The sequence below is a fragment of the Ciona intestinalis genome, unplaced genomic scaffold (assembly GCF_000224145.3).
Source record: "Ciona intestinalis unplaced genomic scaffold, KH HT000319.1, whole genome shotgun sequence".
Lineage (NCBI taxonomy): Eukaryota > Metazoa > Chordata > Ascidiacea > Phlebobranchia > Cionidae > Ciona > Ciona intestinalis.
The window spans coordinates 1-10,772 of record NW_004190640.1 but is presented as its reverse complement, the minus strand read 5'-3'; the positions used below and the strand labels follow the sequence as shown (position 1 = coordinate 10,772).

Below are 10,772 nucleotides of genomic sequence, written 5' to 3'. Positions count from 1 at the left end.
TATTAACTGATATGTGGATAAGTTCCTCCTTAAATGTATCGTGACAGTATTTAAACGTAACCCGGGCAACCACCTGAAACGAATAATACGAAGAAAAAAAGCACTTCTCAATTTTGCGCTTAATTGTCGAGCGGTAAGGTGTTTCTTAGCTTACAGTTAGTAACTCCAACTTCAGCAAAAGTTGGTGGCAAAAAGTAGCGTGCATTATAGATTCAAAACCAGCGCAAGGAAGAAAATCGAATTTTACAAAGCGTTTTAATTTTGAAATTTACTTTAAAATCCAAATCCGTTTAATCGTTAGTAAATGTAACCAGAATGTGTTCTTGCGTAAATAAACTATATAGTGGGGTGGGGGAAGATGGGACACTTTGTCAGACGAGACTTTTTTTAATTTTCTTTTTACGGACCCCCATTTAATGATAATCAGGAAAAAATGTTACATGATTATTCGAAAGTAATATCACGACTTTATAAAACCCGGACCAAAGCCGACTACTGTTTTTAAATATTAAAAGATATGTTAAATAGAAACAGTAATTTTTAATGGGTAAAAAAATGCGAAATAGTAAGGTGCTATTTTTTAATGCTCGCTAAATCATAGTAAAGCCAATGAATTTTTTAGTTTGCGTGTGCGAACGATTAAACTAGTTTCATAGCTTCATAAAACAACTTTAATATTTCGTACAGTTTGATTTTGTCTCATAAAACTAGTTTTAGTTTTGTAAAAAAACACTGAGATGTAAGCATGAAAAAAATAGGCAGGGGTCAATATGACTTTAATTTAAGATAAAAACAACAAAAAAAATATCGTTTTAAAGTTATATATATATAAAGTATACATGGCAAAGAAACTATGACAGCCGGTTAAACTTGGTAGGTTACCTACAAGTTGTAGAATACTGTTAATGTAAATATATTTCAATTTAGAGTCCCATCTTCCCCCACATTGTAGTTTTGTATGTTTTCATTGCCAAACTTTGAAAGGTTTACTTTTAATTCAATAATTTATACCTCAGGGGTTATTCAACTATAAGATATTGATATAATAAAAAGATAATATATTGAAAATATATTCGAAATTCAGTCATTTGCACTTGGTCATAATTTATGAGAAGTGGTTTGTGCCAAAAACAGAGTAGTAATACCCAATTTGTAGCAAAAATAAAAACTTTATCAATAGTTATTATCAATTTTCTGTTATTACAAGTTGATGTACATTTGTAGGATACAATATTTATCCATTGATGTTCGAACAATACCCATTGTCGTTCAAACAATACCAATTGTTACGCAATAATATAATGTATATGTAACTATAGCAGTAAGCCGGAGTAGGGCAAGAAAAAGAATGTTTAGACCTAATTTTTAAAGCGTACAGTATTATTTAGTGTTATTTACGTATATTCCTATTTATAAATACACTTAATAATCAAAATTAACATTGATTTTAAACTGTCCCATCTTATCCTGTGTGTTTTCGAATTTGTAAAATTTCATTTGTTGTGCGGATCGCTAAATAACTCCTCGTGTGTTTTATTATATTTTAATAAATTGTTGTCAATTAATAAAGGAATGATAGTACTAATTCGTGGTATTACCCAAAAACCGTAATCTATTTTGATTTTGGAAATATTTGGCAATATGTGCTTAAGTGTCCTATCTTCCCCCATTGTACTATACATGCGCCAATGTTTGCTTAATTAACAACGTTAAGTCTATAAAGCGTTGACCACACCGACAGCGTGTTATAGCAATCACATTATAGTGCTTCCGTTGGGATTAGGTTAATCGAGGTAATAATTTTCTATTTTCTATTTTAGTTTAAATATTTTAATCGATTTCTATTAAACGCACAGAAATAAAAAAGAGTAGAACGCGCAACTGCCCAAATCCGTGATATATTCTTTTTTCTCTTCACGTGACCGCCAACTCCGTTCCCATTTCGCTTGTTCTCCATTGTAAAAGATAGGCACATAGTGATTTAAGGTAATTTAACTGTTTTTATTAAAACTACACCAACTATTCAAGTTTATTAGGCCAGTTTAGTTATTTGGTAGGTTAACACTTACAGTTTACCGCTTGTTTAGGAAATTTAATTACTTAATAAATTTAATTAGAAACGTTCAAACAAACGGTTTGTTAGAAACATATATATATATTTAGAGATAGTTATTTTTCCCTATAAATTTGAATTAAGTCAAAAAACAAAGAACAAGAGATCACAGATCTAATGAATGAGTACGTTTAAAACTAATTAGCATAAGATAGTAGAGTCGGGGAAGATGGGACACCTTTAACACATGATATCCAAATAGCCTGATCGTGTTTTAAACAATTAACAACGGTCTGTGGAAGTCGTGAAGACACGGTTTTATATTTCAATAAATGTTCTTTGTTTACTACCAAATGAAAAGAGAAAACAAAATGAAAAGGTGTCCCATCTACCCCCACCCTGCTATATTAATTAATCCTTTTACTACAACGGTCGACTGGGCTCGATCAAAAACAAATCTGAAGTAACCAAAAAACGGGTTCTAGTCGCCATTGGTGACTGTGGAGCAGTAGACAGAATGTATTTATGTATTATAACTAATGAAACTTATGACGTATGAGGATTGAGTGATTGGTAAAGAGTATGTGTAAATACGCTTTGTACAACTCCTGTACCATGTGTTTATTGTAAACTTACACTAGGTAACGTTGTCGTCGCTTAAAAACGTTTGTTTTCATGAATTTTGACAAACCGTAATCACGCAGTAATTAGGTAATGTTAGAAGTTAATATTAATCATATGATGTTAAATTAAAAATAATGTTTCAATTACGATTAATGATAATACGGTATAAGAGTAGTGCATTTAATGCGTCTCCACTTAAACGCTAATAGTTTGATTCAGTCGTGAATCGTTGTGTGGATACAACACGTGCCGTCGTTTTCCGCCAAACTGCCAGACAGTGTTTCCGCTATGTAAAGTGCATGAGGAAAGTAATCGTTAATTAATCGCTCATCGTGCGGTTTTAAATTTGAAAATTCAGTCTAAAAATTATGAATATATATTATGATTTGATTTCAACCAAAAGAAAAATGCTAGAATTAAGAATTGAGATAAGTGCGGAAAAAGTCACGAAAAAACAGCAACAAGAACAACTGTTCCACGAAAAAAGATCTATATGACCACTAACGTGCTCAATAACGTGCAAAAACTACATAAAACGCGCTGGATTTCATTGACTACAATAGTAAACAGGACCGCCTCGCGAAAGAAAAAGAGCGTATCAGCTCTCTCCTTTACCGACATTGGAGATGCGCGTTCTATTGTTTTTTTTTTTTATTTCTGTGATTAAACGTTATAAAGTCGCTTAGTCGAACACTGCCGCCTGGCGGTCTTAGGCACCAGAGATGCGTTTGATCTCCCGGCAACAGGAATGGTTTAAACAGTTTCCCGCCAGTTCTTTTTCCGTTTGTTTCGAAATTGTGTAGTTATGTAGTAAATTACGTTTTGATTCAGTTTCCCGCGTCTCTTTGCCCGCGTCTCGCGTTTTGATTCAGTTTCCCGCGTCTCTTTGTTACCAAGCAAATATTTTCCCGCGTGTTTTTCTTTTCTCTCGGAAGAACGGACATATAAATTGCAAGCAATGATGAAAGACGTTAGTTTTTTTAATTGTTTGTTGTGACAGTAGGTACTTGTCAGGTTGTTAGAAATGGTTTACAAAAAGCAAATATTTTGGTCGTATGTTTGGTGCATTCATGCTGTACGCAGTTACGATAAAGTCAAAATAAAAAAAGATTTGCCGCCTTTTCTTTTAGTAGTTTTCACCCGTAGCGTGTTTTAACGACTGCAGTGTAAAGTTGCATAGTTTAATAATATCATGTTTAAAACAAAAATATTTTTAATTTAGCTCTAGTGAAAAATTGGCCGCAGCTTCGGGGCTTCCCGTATTTTAGCATCGCCTTTGCGATCGCGATACGAAACCAACAAACACCATCAGCCTCTCCTATAACATGTCGCTACAATTTCTATCCCGCCTCGTGCTAAAACCAAAGAGATATTTTTCTACCGTTCTCTCGTAAGAAAAGATAAATATAAATTGCAGGCAAAAAGAAGCGTCAGTTTATTTTAATTGTTTGTTGTGACAGCAGGCACTTGTCAGGTTAATAGAAATAGTTTACAAAAAGCAAATATTTTTGTCGTTTTTTTAGTGTACGCAGTTTCGAAAAGTCAGATAACAAAATTATTTTTTTTCCTCAAACTTGTTTTTTCCTGTAGAGTGTTTTTACGATTGTTGTTTTGTTGCTAATTTGTTTTGTTGCTAAAAAATATGTCATATTTAGACCGTTAAACAAGCTATTAAACAGTTAAACAAGCGGCAACCGAAACACGTCATAGTTTCTTTAGTTAGGTATCGGGGCTTCCCCGTATTTTAGCATCCCCTTCGCGACGCGAGACCAAACCAACAGTAAACCTACAACCGTTCGTATAATATCTCGCTTGCGAAGTCTGTCTATTCTGCTTTTTTTATAATATCTCAATTTCTCTCTAATGCCTTTTCTTCTTCCAAAACAAAACTCTCACCCACAAGCGCTAATTTGTGACAGCGAACCAAATGATGTCACGGTAAGCTAACCACGTGACCCTTGACCTTTAATGCCAATGTAATCACGTGATTTTACCTCACGATTTGAAAAACACGTCTACCCTGTAGATTCTGCACAAGAATGTTCCTAGCTTCGGATCCGCGCCACGTACGTCGTATTTTTTTTATTGTTGCGCAAGCAAAGAGGTAGAGAGAAGGTGAGAGAGAGGGTAGCGTCAAATGAAAAATTACGAACTCACATCTGGTGAGGCATGCTACGTCGGGCACAGAGGGATGCGTGTCAACAGACTCGGACCAGTAGCGGGTGAGCAGGCGATCCCAATCGGACGTGTTTTATCAGTTGTTAAACAAGTGTTTAGTTTAGATCAAGGTTAGTTAGTAAACTATGACGACATTAATGTAATGATAACTAGATAGCCAAGACGGAATGAACATGAAAAACATTCAAGGCAGTTTATGATCGTTCCCATGAAGAAGTAGTACCCTATATCGCTATGGAGCTAAATAACAAACTAGGACACAATAACAGTGGCGCAAAAAGTCTAGGAGGAGGTCGCGGAAACACCGTGAGTTTTCGGGCAATTGATTTCTCTGTAAACATGCCATGTTGGAAAATCCAACATCAAAATAAAAAAAAAGGTTCAAAATTGGCGCAATACATGAACAATTAGTAAAGCTGCCGCATGTTTCGCGCCAACTGTGAAAGGGGCTGCTGAATATGGGGAAATACCCAGCGCACATCAGTATTACCACTACAGACGACGCGCGGTATAAAGACGACGATCGGCAGCGTACACGCAATAATATTTTATGATGTCAGTTAATAAATAATTTTATGATAATAATAACAACTTATACTTCTTACTTCGATTAGATAGCTAAGATTACAGAATGGTTAAAACGAAACATAGGAAATAGCGACTCTGAACTAATACCCCGGTAATTACAAAGACATCAATATTAGCTAATGGTTTAACTGGCATCCAGTTTATTCTAGAACTTTTTCGGATATTTTGAGCTTAGCTGTCAGAATCAAACTAAATACATTTGTTTAAAGGGGGGGGGCCCCCCCCCAAGAAGGGACAACCTTTTAAAAAAAATTCCAATTTCCTGGTTGTGGGGTAAAAAAATCTTTTTTGAAAACCTTTTTTTAAAAATTTATAATTTTTAGAATGTTCTTTGTTTACTACCGAATGAAACGAAAAAATATAATGAAAATGTGTCCCATTTTCCCCCGCCCTGCTTTATTATAAAATTTTTACCGTTTTATTGATTCTTGTATTGTGTTTAATTAAAAATCGGTATCAATGTAGGTAGTACACTGTTTATGTTATGCCGAGGAACGCTAATGTTAGCTATAAGCATCCGGCACATAAACGGTTTGCAGCGATGAAACCTTTCTACGAAATAAGGTTGACGTCGGGGAATTCCCTTATGCGCAAGTCTGAATTTAGTTTCAAAACACCGACGCACCCCGGGTAATTCGAATCAGCAACAGAAAAAGGCGCCTGGCGAATTCGGCATTTGGAGACACAGTCGGTTTTAAAGCTTGTTTTACGAAGATGGCAATTTATATGTAAAATAATATAAATATATTTTTTAGGCAAAGTATGCAATTTTATTTATATGAAACTAAAATAATATATGATATTGTGATAACATGAATAACGTGCCTATTCGGGTTCACATAAAGACTAAGTGAGCAAGTTTTTAAATATAGTATATTATGGCGAAAACAACAAAAAATCACTTCACCTTATTTTTAAAGAGGCATTAAAATATAAAGGCGTTGTTAATTGTTTTCGATTAAGAAATATCGGATTTAGGTGCTAACGGTATCTCACAGTGCTATATGGTGAGCATACCAAATAAAGCGTTGCTGGCGCATTTTGAGGTTCCTATGGCTATTATAGCGATAACGCCAACCCTGCTGGGGCTTACCCTAGTTGCCCACCGAAGTATCGACTGTTGCGCCATCCAGACCTTTTGTGCGAACATTTTACCAAGTCGCCTTCATATATAATGTAGTGACTAACAAAAAATCGGTTTTCACAAAACGACGAAATATTTTTGGAAGCCAACTGAGAAGTTTTATGACGAATACAAAACGTTCGGCAATGTAGCACAATTACGACGTTTGTAAGTTTAAAAATAAACAAGGAATAGGACCCTGTCTAACTCATTCAACACAAGCGCAAAGTATCTAAAATTACCGCCTTTCCTTTCCTCTGTCAACATTGTAAAAATAATATTATTAGCCGTTTGTTTTTAACTCTAAATTTGTTGGAACATTATTGCAGAACTATTAACTGATATGTGGATAAGTTCCTCCTTAAATGTATCGTGACAGTATTTAAACGTAACCCGGGCAACCACCTGAAACGAATAATACGAAGAAAAAAAGCACTTCTCAATTTTCCCCGACATTACGCAAACAATATCAACAGTCGACGAAGGAAAAAGACTATACAACACGTCACAGCGCGTTCCTATACAACACGGCACAGCGCGTTCTATTCACAACACTTGCGCTTAATTGTCGAGCGGTAAGGTGTTTCTTAGCTTACAGTTAGTAACTCCAACTTCAGCAAAAGTTGGTGGCAAAAAGTAGCGTGCATTATAGATTCAAAACCAGCGCAAGGAAGAAAATCGAATTTTACAAAGCGTTTTAATTTTGAAATTTACTTTAAAATCCAAATCCGTTTAATCGTTAGTAAATGTAACCAGAATGTGTTCTTGCGTAAATAAACTATATAGTGGGGTGGGGGAAGATGGGACACTTTGTCAGACGAGACTTTTTTTAATTTTCTTTTTACGGACCCCCATTTAATGATAATCAGGAAAAAATGTTACATGATTATTCGAAAGTAATATCACGACTTTATAAAACCCGGACCAAAGCCGACTACTGTTTTTAAATATTAAAAGATATGTTAAATAGAAACAGTAATTTTTAATGGGTAAAAAAATGCGAAATAGTAAGGTGCTATTTTTTAATGCTCGCTAAATCATAGTAAAGCCAATGAATTTTTTAGTTTGCGTGTGCGAACGATTAAACTAGTTTTATAGCTTCATAAAACAACTTTAATATTTCGTACAGTTTGATTTTGTCTCATAAAACTAGTTTTAGTTTTGTAAAAAAACACTGAGATATAAGCATGAAGAAAATAGGCAGGGGTCAATATGACTTTAATTTAAGACAAAAACAACAAAAAAAATATCGTTTTAAAGTTATATATATATAAAGTATACATGGCAAAGAAACTATGACAGCCGGTTAAACTCGGTAGGTTACCTACAAGTTGCAGAATACTGTTAATGTAAATATATTTCAATTTGGTGTCCCATCTTCCCCCACATTGTAGTTTTGTATGTTTTCATTGCCAAACTTTGAAAGGTTTACTTTTAATTCAATAATTTATACCTCAGGGCCGCGGTTCCCAAAGTGGGCGCCGCGGCGCACTAGTGCGCCGACGCAACTTGTCAAGTGCGCCGTGAAAATTTGCGGAAACATTTCCAATTTAGCATGGTCGAGATAATTGATTTGTATTAATATTTTATTGCAATATAAATTGTTGTTTTATATTAAAATCCAACGTGTTTGTTCAATAATAAAATTTAAAAAGTTTGTTTTCGCATTTCTATCTGTACAGTAGATTTGTATATTACGTAACAATGCCAATTATTTCTTTCGGTTTGCAATAATCATGTCCAGACTGTGGTACAACACTTTTCATATGCTTAAGTTTCATATGCTTAAACGAGCCTAATCTTAAAATACACGATAAAACTGTAAAAATGCGTTTTTATTTCTAAGACCTTTGGCTAAGTGCGCCGCAAACATTTTGAATAGCTCAAGTGGCGCCGGGTGAAAAAAAAGTTTGGGAACCACTGCCTCAGGGGTTATTCAAATATATTAGACTGATATAATAACAAGATAACATATAGAAAATATATTCGAAATTCAGTCATTTGCACCAATTTGTAGTAAAAAATGTAAACTTTATTAATAGTTTTTATCAGTTTTCTGTTATTACAAGTTCATATACATTTGTAGGATACAATATTTATCAATTGATGTTCGAACAATGCCCATTATCGTTCAAACAATACCAGTCTTCATACAATAATATACATGTAAAATGTTAAAAACTATAGCAGTAGGGCAAGGAAAAGAATGTTTGGACCTAATTTTTAAAGGGTACAGTATTATTTCGTGTAATAATATTTATTTTGAGCAGCGTATATTTTAAGTTAGGGGCGGTTTTAATAAAGCATTTATTGTGACGTTCCAAGGTATATATACCAAATATGGCCATACCAGTAACGCCTGTCGGTCGTGAAAATTAGCGACGGTTTCGACCCTTTAAACAAGTGTCAACATTGAATATGCGCCATTGGGCGTAAACGGTTGGTTGTGTAATCTGGTATTCCACTTTTATACCTTGTAGCGGTGTATTGTTTTTATTTATGTTTAACGATTTTAAATTCATTTTTTTGTAAATTACGCAATAGAGTATGCGCGGCTAAAATAGACAACACCTAGGTCGGTGCCTCATACAGTTAGTATGTTGACTCGTATTTGCAAACACGGGTGTATATTCGGTTCTACACGGGTGAGGGTTTTTGTCGGGGCACGACATTGCACTTGGGGGGTTAAGCTAGGATTGGCCCAATACCACAAGATCGGTGTTTGTATGAATCAAAACTTTAGTAAAAATGGGAACAACCAGTAACCTCTGACGTATTCAGAATGTCTAATGACGTCACTGCAACGCGGCCAGAAGAGCTTAACGTAACATTTCGGTCGCCTTTCTTGTCATTTTGAACCCATACTTATAGGCGGAGCTAAAGCGTTTGGAAGTTCACGAAAATAGATGTCAGGGAAGCAGCGCCTTACAGCCATTATAAATTACCCACAATGCTGTGCGATTCGAACGTTCAAGTTTCCAGTATTTCACGCGCTTTCTTGTATCCGTTTTAATCGACCAAGAAAATGTCGTTTGTTCGGTATCTTTCTTTCAATGACATCTCGTAGTAATACTCTAATAGTATGAACTGATTTATGAACCTAACTCAGTTCAATACATACGAAATATGTTGTAATATAAGTGAAAACTAACACTCAGCTAATCCTGTCTCTCTGCCGCTGCCCTACAATACAAATACCTGGGGACTCCCCTCACGGGACTACTTTTAGTGCTGTATGTCAGAAATGTCTAGTTAATGTAAAACGTTTTTAAACTTCATATTCAAGAACACAGATTACAGCAATGTAACAACATATCTCATAACTTCCATCTCGAGTTGAAGAACTTCACTTTTATACATCTCACTTGTTCCTTCCTTCTCATTCACTTCTTCTTTTCTTTAAAATAGAAATTCATGAAACATGATGTCATGTTCGTTGTTCGTACACCTACGCGTTCTTCCATGTGGGAAAGTTTTCTAAACGATTATATCGGTTCGCTTGTTCTAACTTGCCATATAAAGCCCTACTAACAAAAAGATCTATAATTCCCAGACTGTAAAACAAAATAGGAACTTTTTATATTATTGAGTTCTAGTGTAAAAAGAAGTGGAAATGAAATTTTGCCCAGAAGACGACAATTTAAGGGTAAGATTGTTTATATTGGTAAAATGCATGGCTAACTATTCGTTCCTAAATCTTTATGTACTATCTGCAGTTGTAAATATTCATTTGAAGCATTTTCCGCAATGAAAATTCCTTTATTTTTACCAGAGCGGTGAAAACGCATCCTTTACAACATTAGGCCAACCAGCGAGTGTGGATCAAATCCCACAGAACCATTTAAACGAGTCGCCATATGTAAGTTGAGTGTTTGTATTGTTGATTGTAACTTATTGACGCTTGAACCACCTAATATAATTATGCCGCTTGCAAGGTATGGCGTTCTTATCAACCGTGTGTTATTTAATCTCAGGTTCTAAATAACGAAGCTTTAAGTTTGGAAAGTTCGTTAACAACAGGAGACTTAAATTCTGTGAAGGTAAATATTGTTATGATGTTAATATAATAATGTGGGTAACGAGATACAGGGTGGAGGTTTTGTCTTGTACGGTTTCTTCAAATGTTTTATGCTTCGTCCGCAATTTGTTAATATAAATAACATAATTTGTTATAAACCCAGTCCGTTACAACAATATAGCTTCAGA

At 34.8% G+C, this 10,772-nt stretch overlaps 1 long non-coding RNA gene across 1 annotated transcript; it reads left to right on the top strand.

Annotated features, from left to right (window-relative positions):
* The first annotated feature begins 10,123 nt into the window (after nucleotides 1-10,123).
* Nucleotides 10,124-10,614, top strand: LOC108950587. The gene is made up of 3 exons (XR_001975281.2): nucleotides 10,124-10,212; nucleotides 10,339-10,425; nucleotides 10,541-10,614. It is a non-coding gene; the product is annotated as an uncharacterized LOC108950587 (long non-coding RNA).
* The last annotated feature ends 158 nt before the right edge of the window (nucleotides 10,615-10,772 follow it).